This window comes from Mesocricetus auratus, unplaced genomic scaffold, assembly GCF_017639785.1.
Source record: "Mesocricetus auratus isolate SY011 unplaced genomic scaffold, BCM_Maur_2.0 Super-Scaffold_100029, whole genome shotgun sequence".
Classification (NCBI taxonomy): Eukaryota; Metazoa; Chordata; class Mammalia; order Rodentia; family Cricetidae; genus Mesocricetus; species Mesocricetus auratus.
Window position 1 is genome coordinate 15,377,741 of NW_024429210.1, and position 13,251 is coordinate 15,390,991.

At 37.3% G+C, this 13,251-nt stretch overlaps 1 long non-coding RNA gene across 1 annotated transcript in view; it reads right to left on the reverse strand.

The window, feature by feature from the left end:
- Positions 1 to 13,251, reverse strand: part of LOC110340934 — a 394,404-nt gene that overhangs the window by 22,517 nt on the left and 358,636 nt on the right. The window contains exon 5 of the long non-coding RNA XR_005871771.1: positions 4,247 to 4,488. This is a non-coding gene — a long non-coding RNA (uncharacterized LOC110340934). The remainder of the gene's footprint in view (positions 1 to 4,246; positions 4,489 to 13,251) is intronic.

The window sequence follows — 13,251 nt, forward strand, 5'->3', positions numbered from 1 at the left end:
CAGTGTTGGTATTGAACTCAGGACCTTGTACCTGCTAGTCAATCACTCTACCATTAATCATCATCCCAAATACCTATGTGTGCTATTTTAAGGGGGGAGGAGCTAGTTGGCTCAAATTTAATAAACAAGCATTTTATAAATTTAAAAATGAATGTTTTTACATTTTAACCATTATTAAAAATACATGTTTGAGCTTAAAAGTGAAATATTATCATAATGTAAGCTGTTATAAATTATGTTTTTAGAGCTATGTCTCCAGAATTACAACGGCTAGCCTTTAATTTAGGAAAATACAAAAGTGTGCCGCTTGTGTTACTTTCATCAGCTGTAAAAAGTTAAACTCAGTCTTCCAAACTGAGCCTCTGATGGCTTGTAAAGCTTCCTTTTACGTAAAATCAGCTAAGCAGTCCTCATTTTGAGCTGTTTGTTTTAATTCCTCTCTTGTTGCATGGTATTTACTTTTATTTATTTGTGTGTTTTAAGTATTCTTTCATTTATTCTTTGAGTATTTCATATGTGTATACAATGTGCTTGATCATATTCTCCTCCCCACTCCAACTGCTTCCAGGACATCTTATTCCAAAATATCTCACTCCCAACTTCTTTTTGTTTTGTTTTTACAACAATCCAACGTCTTGTTTTTTCTTTTTTCTTTTCTTTTCTTTTTTTTTTTTTTAGTACTTGGTCAAGTTAGTGCTACCCTTATACATTTTTTCATGCTTCTCCTACCAAGGGCAACATTTCTTAAAGAAAACTGACTCTCCTTTCCTAGCTGCCATCAACCAGCAATTGTTCTCAGCCAGGGGAGGGGCCTCATGAGCCTCTTGCTGTCCATGTTGGGATGTCCACTGGCTTGTCATGTGCAGGTAACAGCAGCCACTATGAGCTCATGAGGGTTATGGGCCTGTCATGGGCAGAAGTCACTTTTGCACAGCAGCCCTTCCAATCTCTGGCTCTCTCATATCTTTCTCTTCTCTCTTCCACAGTGTTCTCTGAGCATTGGGGGGAAGGACAAAAATGTCCTTGTAAATGTATTTGCTGGATCCTTATGTGTTACTCTTTTTACTATGGCAACTGGGTTCACCATGACACTGGGAAGCTCTGGGTACATTTTTCTGCAGTTCAAAAAGGTTGAGTGTTATGTGGGGTACCCGAGGCTAACCTTGTGTTTCTCTGCCTTCATAACAACAAAATACTTTTTAATCAATCTACATTTTTACCCAACTTTACCTAAGAGTATAACATTTCTAATCTATTTAATTAGTATTTTCTTTAATTGCAGGGAAATTTTCTACATCTACCTTGTGTGATTTTTTAAATTTTATAGTTTTTTTCTTCTTCAGGGATTCTCTGTACAAATTACGTGAAATCATCTTTATCATTTTTATAGCGAGTTATTTCTGATTGCTTTTGTACTTATAACTGGCCCCCACACACACTTATTCTGAGTATCTTAAGATTTCTCTAGGTCAAAAATTAAGTATAGCTGTGTTTACAGATCTACGAGATGAGTAGGAAAGGTTAAGCTGATGTGACCTACAAAAAGAAGTTCTTATATAGTGTCTTTGAAGCTATGTTCCTGCAACACTGAAAATCTAAACCACATTTACTTCTCAACAGCCTAGGGTGCAAGTTTGTGTAGATCATCTCATTTAACCTTTAAATAATTCTGAGACATAGACAGACAATATTCTTTCTGTTTTTTCAGATATGTGTAAAAGTCGATCACCCAAATCACTCCTCTACAAGCAGAACAGTAGATGATGTCAGTTAAAAAATAATAATAATGTCATTTGAATAATCTGATCTTTTTCTCTTTTGATCATTTCCAAAGAAAATACTTATTTCCCTAGGTCCCTCTGTAACATATTTGTACTATATACCTTGATGAAGTAAAAACAACAACAACAACAAACATCATTCAACATTGACCTTGCAAAACATTTCTTCCCATCTGAGTTCTGACTAGATCCATCCCTTCTTAGCTTCTGAGACCAGAAAAAGAAAGAAAGAAAAAACTGGCACATTTAGGGTGATATGGCTGGAGTTCCCAGCATACCTTTCTGACAAGGTGAAAAGACATTTTGCTATAGTGTTGAGAGTTAGGGAAAGGTTTCACTTTTCTGATACAATGGGCAAGGCAGACATCTCAATCTCTTTCCTTCTTCTCTGCCTTGATAAGTGTGCATTGCCAAAAGATGGACTGTTACTGGAGTCTTGAGGAAAAGGGCAGGAATAAAACTGATAGGATTCACTTCAATAGGGCTGACTCATGCCACCAATACCACTGCCTTCCTTCCTCCACGTCCTAATTTCTTGAGACAAAAAGCCTCCCTACACACAAGTCATGAGTAATTGTTTACATTACTGAAGCATTCTTAATACTTTCAACCTCTGATATTGTCCATGCAATGAAATATCTTCAGCTCAAAATCACGAATACACTTATCTTCAATTTACATCATAAAATACTTGATACTTTTCCTATCTTTTTCTTATAATTAGAAAGATTAATTAAGGATCTGTGACCTCACCTGGGAAGAAATAAAACCTCCAGCATTTTAACTCACTGGGCAAGTATTCAAAATGAATTGCTCCCAGAAGCAGAGTTAATTTATGCCAGTTGAATAGAAAATAATATTAGTTTAATTCATTGTGTTTCCAAGTAAATCAGAAGAATAACAATGACTGAAATTTCTTTGTGTACGAATCTAAATATTTTTCCTTATTTGCAAGACTGTATTAGACACTGAATGATTATTTTCATTTACATGGTATAAGCAATTCACTTTCTCATACATCTTAAAAGTCTACCTACACAAGAGATAAGAATTATGCTGTTTTATATTAAAATTGATATAATTTCATGAATCACTTTCATTGGCTGATGATTTATAAACTATTTTCCTCTGGAAAACCTCATTATTTTTAAGACACTACTGCCACTGCTCTCAGAAAGAAAAAAAAGAAAAGAATCCAACTTTACATGTACCTACCATATTGTGCCAATTTACAAGTTAGGAGTGATTTGGGCAAAAATTTTAATTGGTTTTGAATTGTTCAGTTTGTCTCAGGACTACATAAACATTAAATAATTCAAGGAGGAAATGAAACCTTATAATGTAGCATACTAAAGTTGTTTGGGCAAGGGTTTTTTTTTTTTTTGCAATAATCAGATAATTATATGTAACTAGTCATCATTACTTGAAACAAATTACTTTCTGTTGAAGCATGAAAGAGGTTTCCTGGCACTATTCTGAGCTCAACTAATCTTATTGACAATAGGTGTCTGTCTGCAGAACCTGTTCCTTGATTCTGTGGATGGGTTATATTCAACTGTCCTCACATTTTCTGTAACTAGAACTGGTTCTGTGTTTGTGTCCTGGAATTGCTCTTTGGGATATTCCTAGGGAGTTTCCCTTGGGGGATGGCAAAGGACAAAGTCACAGCCAACTCTGTCATCCTACTGAGATGGTGGTAGATCTGCTTTCACATGGAAGAGTGGACACCCTGGAAAGATCACCATCCGTGGGGCACATGACTTCTTTATTTAGAAATCATAACCTGAATTAGTTTGGGTTTGAGCATGTTATTACACAGGAAGACTGTCATTATTGAAATATAACCTCAATACACTGTATTTTAACCACAATATAATTTGTCCATCTTTGTGTATTAGGAACCTATCTATTCTAGATTTAAAACATTTCAAAAATAATATGCATCTATAACCATTATGCCACAAAACACACATGAGGTAAACTGTAGTAAGTTTAAAGACAAAAAGGGAAAGATCAGCTAATTTTAATAACTCACAATGTATCCACTGGAAAGCTTTGGGTTAAATTTTTCATTGATGTTATTTATAAATGTTCTAAATTGTCCATCATTGGATAGCTATGTTCTACACATGACAAATTATCTATTTTCCATACCAAATGCTACAAGTGGGATTTACTTTCATACATGGGCCTTATGTTTTCCTCTAGAAAAAAAAACTCTCTCATACTAGTTTTTGGTGCAATTTGGTTTGTTTTTGGTTGTTTTCTGTGGATACCATTTCTCTTTTTGTCCTTCCGCACAGCACAATGCTCTGCTTTAATCCCTACAGCCACAGTCTACATTTCACAGTCTGAAAAGGACACTTTTTCACTTGGCTCTTCTTTAGAAGCAATTCTCATTTCAGAATGAGCTCACAAGGATCAGTCATGGGGTTTCAAGTGGAATGGGAGTGAGGTTTGCTCACCTGAGATGTACTGGAACAAAAGAAGAGTTGTTTGGGTATTTTCACAGTTCTGCAGTAGTTGTCCTATAGATTCTGTGCCATGGTTTGGAGTAAGGCTGGGCATGTCTTCATGGACATTCATTCCTCATGTGAAGGTTGAAATCAGGTGTCCACAGCTGGCCCTGCTGGTGAGAGCTTCTCCAATTATCTCCATGTGACTTCCTTACTTTCTTGTGATGTTGTGAATAGATTTCTGGAACAATCTATAAAGGAGATAACTTGAGCTTATGTAGTTCTGTTCAAAGTTCTTGCTTTTAAGAGTTACACTGTGCCAAATGGGGGTAGTTCAGGCCTTTAATCTCACCACTTGGGAGGCAAAGGCAGAGGTAAAGACATTTTTCGAGTTCCAGGCCAGCCTTGGCTACAGAGTGAGTTCCAAGACAGTGAGGGCTACACAAAGAAACCCTGACTTGAAAAACAAAACAAAAGAAAACAAAACAAAAGAGCAATGCCCTGGAGCCCTGACCAACCCCACCCCCACCCCCTACACACCTTTTCTTTCTTTTATGCTGCTTAGGTTCAGCCTGAGGCTGTAACATCACAAAGCATCAGCACAGGAGGAACTTCATTTACTTCCTTCTTTCCTTCCTTCCTTCTCCTCCCTCCCTCCGTCCCTTCCTCCTTCCCTCCCTTCCTTCCTCTGAGAGGTTTGTTTTATTTAATATTAATTTATATTTTATTTATTTAGAATTTCATGTATTTTATTTCCCCTCCATACAGTACTCGATCAAACTCCCCTCCTCTTCTTCCCACTCCCTCTCAACTTCATGGCTTCTTTACACACACACACACACACACACACACACACACACACACACACACACACACACGTTAACAGACTCAGTAGGTTGTATGTGTACATATATTTCTCATATCCTGTTTAGAATTGACTGAAAAATATGAACACACACTCACACATGGCTTGCTGAGTCCCTTTAGTGTTGCTCATATCTGTATGTGCTTAGGAATGACCACTTAGGATTGAATAAGTGTGGGCAGAGTTTTCTTGTCCTGACTGCTGGTTCCAAAATAAATGCACAGAAATTTAATACTAATAAATGCTCAGTCAATAGCTCAGGCTTATTACTAACTAACTCCTACATCTTAAGTTAATCCATATTCCTCATTTATTCTCTGCCACATGGTGGAATGTTTTTTAGCATGGCACATTCATCTCCTGCTCCCTCTGTATCTAGCTGGTGACTCTTGACTCCACCTTTATTCTTCTCATCATCCTCAGTTTGATTTTCCCACCTAACTTTATCCTGCCTTGCTATAAGCCAGTCAGCTTTTTTATTAACCAATGAGAGTAACACATGTTCAAAGTGTACAGGATTATTCCACAGCAGAGAAGCTATCAAAATGTTCATTCCTGGAGAAGGCTTATTTGCCTCTTATCAGCAGCCCTCAACTGCCTATATCTCTTTATCTAGAGTGAGATCTTGAGAGATTTCCTCCCCTCTTGCTGGAAGGTCAACTAGCATTCTTGCTGGAAGGTCAACTAGCATTGTTATTATGCAGGGCTTTTTTAGGTAGCCATATTGTGAGGTTTCGTGGGAGCATATCCTTGTCATAGAAGATTCTACTTCTTAGGAGATGTCCTGGTCCTCTGGTCCTTCTAATCTTTCTATCCTTTTCTGAGATATGCCCTGAGTCTTAAGTGTAGGGGTTGTATTGTAAATGTATCAACTGGGCACTGAACAGGCATTCTCTTAGTTTTGACCAGTGAAGGATTTCTGTGATAGCATCTCTACTGAAAAAAGAAGGTTCTTAAACAAGGAGAAAGATAGAAGAATGGGTATTTAGAATGATTTAGGATACTTGGCAGTGGTAGCTTCTCCACTAGGGTCCATGATTTTATCAGCACAATAGTTGGCTAGGTGAACAATATCAGGCAAGAATTCTCTTCTATTGGGCAGACATTAAGACCAATTAGGTGTCTATTGGTTACCCCTGAGATAAGTGCCTTGGGTGTATCTTATCACTCTGGTCACTGTTGTGAGCAGGGTTTAATTGCTATTCTCTGGTAGCATGCAGTGCACAGGATATTTTGAGAGCTAGTCCAGACTGATTATTTCAAGGGATAGATCTGAAGTATATGCTGTCTTAAGGAATAAGTGTTTGTATTCAAGTTCTGGTTGGCAACTAGGGCAACTAGGGCTTGGAGTCTCTCAAGATCCCCTGACTACTAACTGAAAGGTTTTGTGAGACAGTTGCTTTGGAGGGAGCGTTCTTACCCCAAGTGATGTAACTTCATTTATATTATTTGTATGTGCATATGCACACACTTATATACATTATATAAGTATTTTAGGTAAAAATAAAATAATGTTTCCTCTATTGTCTTTTCAATTATCCTTAGTAATTTTCATCCCACCTTTACCTCAGTATTCTTAATAACCAACATAAAAGCCAACACTTTTTTGCCATTTCTTGGTTAAATATGGTCTTGATAGTTACTGCCTATTAAATTAATGTAATTTTCCTTCTTTTCTTTTAAATTTTCATATGTGTGTGTGTGTGTGTGTGTGTGTGCGCGCGCACACGCCCTTATTGGAGGCTTTTGTTGCATCTATTAGGTAACATTTTCTGTATTTCTTTATTTGCGTGCTAAATTAAGTTTTCTAAAGTATAATTAATCTTCTCTGGAAAGATTTCAGTTTTATTCCACCTAGTTAGATTTCAATGTTAGATTATTTAAAATGTTTCATTTAGAATTTTTGAATTTTAATTCAAAAGTGAAATTGGCTTGTGATTTTTTTCATGCCAGGTTTAAGGTTGACCAAAATAAAACTGAACATAAAATTGAGCTTTAGAAAGTCCCATTTAATTAATACTCATGACAGAAAGTGGTCTTGTGTGGTAAAAACTAAGATACATTGATACTTGTTTTATAGGGAAACATCTTCAGTTTTCTAAACTGTCTGTTTGTCCTTGAGAGGCATAGGTAACTTTTTGCAAAGTCCAGATAATGGCAATCATTGGTGAAATATAACATGGGAAGAGAGTTTTAGTGAGGGACTGTCTACCTTGATCAGGTTGGCCCATACGTGTGTCTGTGGGAAGCCACCTAATTGACAGTGATATGGGAAGACTCACCCACTCTATTCCCTGAGTTTGGACTCTAGGTAAGAGTAGAGGAAACTATCTGAGAACTAGACATGTACACATTCATTCTCTCCTGTGGATGTGATATGAATGGGTGTTTTAAATCTCAGCTACCCTTTACTTCTCTGCTGTGATCTATTGTAACTTGAAATTGTGAACTATTAATAAATTTGTAGGTAATAAAACCTTTTTTCCCTATGTTTGGTCAGGGAATTTTATCACTGCAATAGAGATGACACCAGACCAGGCTATAATGTAACGTTAAGTATTATTCCTTAACACATCCATTCAAAACCGGATTGGAATATCATGCCTAGGCTTAAATTTTCATTTGAAGAGAATAAAGGAAACAGTGCAATTTCACATCATAATTAAGAAATCAGAAAAAATCACAATGACACATCTTGAGAACAAATTCAGCTTCTCAGTAGCTGAAGAAACACAGGAGTAGATGGAAGGGAAACAAGGAACTAATGGCACATATCAGGCGATCAGGAGGCCCTAAGTAGACAGTAAACTGGACTCGCGCAACACCGTGAAACTGTTCCTAGCTTGACCAGGCATAGCCTTTGCTGTGGTTATGTACAAACAAGTCCACATTTTTAGAGACTCTCTCAAAATTGTGTTGGGTGGTATACGTTGTTTTAATTTTGGAAAGAAACAGGAATATGGGGCATATTCTTTATATGTGCTACAGAGCAAGCTTCACGTTTCTTTTCTGACTTGCATGTCACTTTTAGTGACAGCTTTTGTTTAAATATCATTTTCTTAAGTTTTATTTGAAATACTTTTTCAAACAGTTGTATTAGTTTGTCTTCATAATAGTTTTAAGATTCTATTTACGTGTGTGAGTCTATGTGAGTTTCTATGTTCTGTGTGTGTGCAAGATCCTACAGAAGAGGGTGTCAGATCACCTGGGACTGGAGTGACAAGTGGTTGTGAGTCACCATCTGGGTGTTGGGACCAAAACCTGGGTCCTCTACAAGAACAATAATTACTCTTAACCACTGAGCCACACCTCAAGTTTCCAAAATTCTTGTAACCTTGACTATGCATCTGAATTCTATGTAAAGTATCAATATGCATAATGTACATGCATGTATATGTATAGTGTGTGTGTGTGTGTGTGTGTGTGTGTGTGTGTGTGTGTGTGTGGTTATGGGTATGTGCATGTTAGAGCAGGTGCCTGTGGAGATGAGAGACATGGATTACACTAGAGCTAGAGTTAACAGGTGTTCTTAGCGGTTTAACCTGGGTGCTCAGAACCCAACTCACCTCCACTAAAGGATTAGGACATGCTTTTGGCAGCTAAATCATCCCAAAAAATGTCTGAGGATAAGACTCCGCTTAATATATTTTAGGTGCCTAATATTTTTAGATTCTCTACTTTACCAAATTGTTTATGATTACTTAGGTTTTCTTGGGTTTTTTTGTTTGTTTGTTTTGTTTTGTTTTGTTTTTGTTTTTCAAGACAAGGTTTCTCTGTATTGTTTTGGAGGCTGTCCTGGAACTCGCTCTGTAGACCAGGCTGGCCTCAAACTCAGAGATTCACCCAACTATGCCTCCCGAGTGCTGGGATTAAAGGTGTGTGCTTCCAATGCTCAGCTGATTACTTAGTTGTTCTTAAAGCATCTGTTTTACCTGATATTTAAAAACTAAATTGAATGCATTGATGGGATACAACATTGTGTCAATGCATGGGTATTTCACATGTGATACTCATATTGGGGTAAACATATCTACCTCCTCCAACAGTTTTCATTTCTTTACACTCAAACCCAGTTCCAATTTTAAATTTTGTCAGTTTCTTTTAATGCACAGTGTCCTCAATATTAAGCCGTCTGTTCAATAATGTTTTTCCTGTTGGTAGCATGTGTAAAATGGAATAGTGTTTCCAGTCTTTACTGTTCAGCTACTTGCATTTATATATATATATATGTTTCTTTCACTGTATTGTTCTCTCATTTAGATTTCTTGTTGTTGGTAATATATTCATCCTTATTTCTGCCTTACTTTGAGCTAAAATTTTTCCTCCTTTTGTATTTGTTCCTGGTATCTTTATTCTCTGCTTTTGAATAAACAGAATATGTCTTCTCACTACAAAATTTCCTTTTTCTCAAGATTCTTTTCTATAGAAAGACTCCACTAGGAAATCCTTAGAGCTGATAAACCTTTTGGCAAAGTGCCACAGCCTTCCCCAAAATTCAGAGACCGTGGCAGAGGAGGCAGGAATAGTGTAAGTGCCGGGGATTGAGGAGTATCAGACCAAAACTGTATATCCAGGACATGACTGCACTCTGCATTCATAAAACCTCAGTAATTGTGATTGTTTGCACAAAATCAAGCCAGTCGATATTTCAGCATGGATAGGGAGGATTCATAAGTCCACTGTAGTGCTCTAAGCTGTGTGAGTGTGAGTGAACTAAAATACAAGTAGCATTTTATTTCATTTTCTAATTTCAATGAAACAATCTACCATGACAAAAGATCTTCTACCTTCCAAAGCATCAGTGAGCTGTTAAATTCAGAAATAGAAGATTTGTTCAATTGCTTCATGAAGCTTGGAATCTAAGATAGCATGAGCAATTGTTAAGTTCAGAATATTCTGTTCTGTTTGCATTGTTTTTACATTAAAATTATACATGCACATATACTGACTATGGCTGTCCATTTCTAGGGACTTGGGTATTCTTATTGAAAAAAAAACAGTCTATTTTAAGATTTTATTTTGCATATTTTATTTTTATTTTGAGGGGAATCCAAGTATCTACACCGTGAACTTAAATCCCTATGACTGCCAGAACTGCCGGAGAATTATCAAGGCAGAGCCAACTTCACGCAAGACTGTCTACGGCGCTCTTATAGCTAAAGACCAACCAAAACATTGACAAGCTCTTCTCAAAACAGCATGTACAACTTGTGGCTGAAATAAGCCTGATGTAAGAAAGAATACAGATGGCACTATAATCATAGGCTGGGTCTACAGGCTGCCAAGCAACCCATTCAGAAGTGAAAGACTCAGTAGATCAGTTGGTAGGTTTTGTGTACATGCCATCAAGCAGCAGACTTTACTGACTTCACGGAATTGACAGAAATTTGACTCCACTTGAGCAGATGTTTTGTCAGGATATATATCCAGCATCACTTGTCAAATCTATAACTCAAATAAGTTCCATGAATAATGAACTCCTTCCCTTCTTCAAAAGAATGTGAAAGTCCCCAGGTTCCCATCTTCTCTCTCTGAAACATACTCCTATAGATCATGCCCTGATCCTATCTTATCCCCAGGCCTACCACATGGCCCCACCACAAAGTTCTGCTTCATCCCACTCTAAAGGAAGGCAGACAAGTGGTGATAGACTAGAACTATGGAAATCCTCCCTTCCTTTTTTGTTCAAGCATTTTGCCATGAAAGATTGCAAACATTGAGAGACAGATAAATAGAGGAAGTAGGTAAACAAATGTAAAAATGAAAATTCATGAAAAAATGCTCAAAACCTTACACTGGAGAGTTGCTCATGTGAATATCATCTGATGATTCATGAAGCATTGATGGTCTTAGGAAGGAAATGTAGATACCACTAAGACTATTTGGTTTTTCTTCTTTGTTAAAACTCACACTGCTTTTTTTGGGGGGTCATATGTGTGTGAAAGAGCCCAATGCAATGTATCCTGAAGGAGGTGCTTTGAAATCATGTGGGAACAATCCTTCCCTTCTACCTTTCCCAGAACTAATTTATGACCCCATAATAAAAGTAAATAAAGCTTTCTAATGATTGATTAAAGATAGCAACTACAACTTACAGAAAATACAATTTCCTATGCTTTCATGACATAAATGCTTATTACTGAGAGCAAATTGCCCCTTAAGAGTGGGTAGAAAACTTTTGCAGAAAAAAAAAAGACAGACTATCTGAAGTAGAGCATATATGTGAGCATCCATCACTCTCTTCCCGGTGAATATCTGATTTATCACCCTTTATGATTTGACATATTGGGTGGAAATTTTTCCTCAATCAGAGTGGATTGGAATCCAACTGATTTTTAACTTGTGGCCAGAAAAATCTCTCTTAACTTGTGGTAACTTGAATGTAATTGGCCCCCATAATCTCATAGGAAGTTGCACTACTAGGAGGTGTGGTTTGTTAGAGCAGGTATAACCGAGTTGGAAGAAATACAGCACTGTGGGAGCAGCTTTGAGGTTTCCTATGCTCTGGATACTGCTGATTGTGTGTGTCAACTTCCTGCTGCCTACAAGATGTAAGACTCTGAGCTATTCCTCCAGTGCCTCACACTGCCAGGGTTCCTACCATGATAACAGTGGACTTGAACCACTGAAACTATAAGCAAGGCCAATTTAATGTCTCCTTCATAAGAGTTTCCATGGTCATGGTGCCTCTTCACAGCAGTAAAAACTCTAATTAAGCCATACCTATTATGTACCATGAACTAATTGACTACTTTGATACATATAAGCAAATGCAGAATTAGATTAAATGGCCTTAAAACGCAACATAATAAAAACAGAATATCTTAGCATCTACTACAAAAATATAGATGGCTTGATTGCTTTCATCACTACATTCATTTTGAATTTTCTTGGGCTCCTTTATTTGTATAATTGCTTTGATTCGTTGCTTTGCATCCTTTCCAGATAATTAGTTAATAAGCTTATATATGAAGCAGCTACTCTGTGTCAAAAATGAAATTGTATAAGAATATGTTTAGCTTTCAAACTTGCAAAAGTGCCAAATGATTACAACAAGTGGTGTTTCCTCACTTTTCTGCTCATATTATTACTTGTTTTTGTATTAAAAGTATGACTCTTATGATCTTATAGCCTTGCTCCAAATGCAAGCATATTAAAGGGCCAGTGGGTTAGATGTGTATCCACATGGATACACAGAACCATTTAACACTATGAGTATCGTATGTTTGCAGTGCCTGATGTAGATTCTGGCTTGTTTGGGAGAAAAAAAATAGGCTGGAACAACATCCATGCTGGGTAGATGGGCCTGGCTTGGCTAATCACAGAAGCTGGGTCTCACCTTCTTGTGCCTGGGGGAACCCTGTCATTGTCCTCCTCTTTGAATTATCTTCTCAGTGACAGAGGTCAGTCATGCCTGGTTGAGGACTCACATGGTCAGTAAGGAGATGATTCAGGCAGTTTTTGTCCTCCAAGACGAATGCTCTGTGATGAATGGCAAAGAAATCTCAACCTCTGGCCAGTATCATATATGTCAGCCTGGCCTTGAAATCATAGTTTCTCTGAGACAAACCCATATTTTCTTCAATTTTCACTACTTTGAAGACCATCTGTACCAACATATACTATGGAGGCAATTCAAGGGGCCTATTAGTTTAAAGGTGGAAAAGAAAATGAAAAAAAAAAAGAGACTTGGTAAAGGGGACTAGGCTTGCCAGTCAGGTCACTGAGCTCATTCATTATTTGTCCCCATTACCATGGTCTTAATTACTCTGGCCTGGCTTCCTACATAGGGTCACTATGTCATAGTTGGTTTTCTGTCCATCCCTAATCAATAAAGTCTGTTTAGTATTTATGTTCATTGCAATAACTCTGTTCTTGAGGGGGGTGGCAGAAGTAAAGGAGACTAAAAACAAACTGGAAATTTCCAGACTTGCTCCAGAAGTAAACTAGTTCCAGAGAGGGCCTCAGGTCAGGGAATCCAGAAGACAGACCTTCCGGTTTGGGTTTGATTTTACTTGGGATTTCTGATGTAAACAGACTCTGCCTGCAGGTTGACAATAAGTGACCAAGGTTGGTAAACACTTGTTAAATCGTTTGGAATTGTTAAGGTGGTTATTCATCCATGCTTTTGCATTCAAATCAATATTTT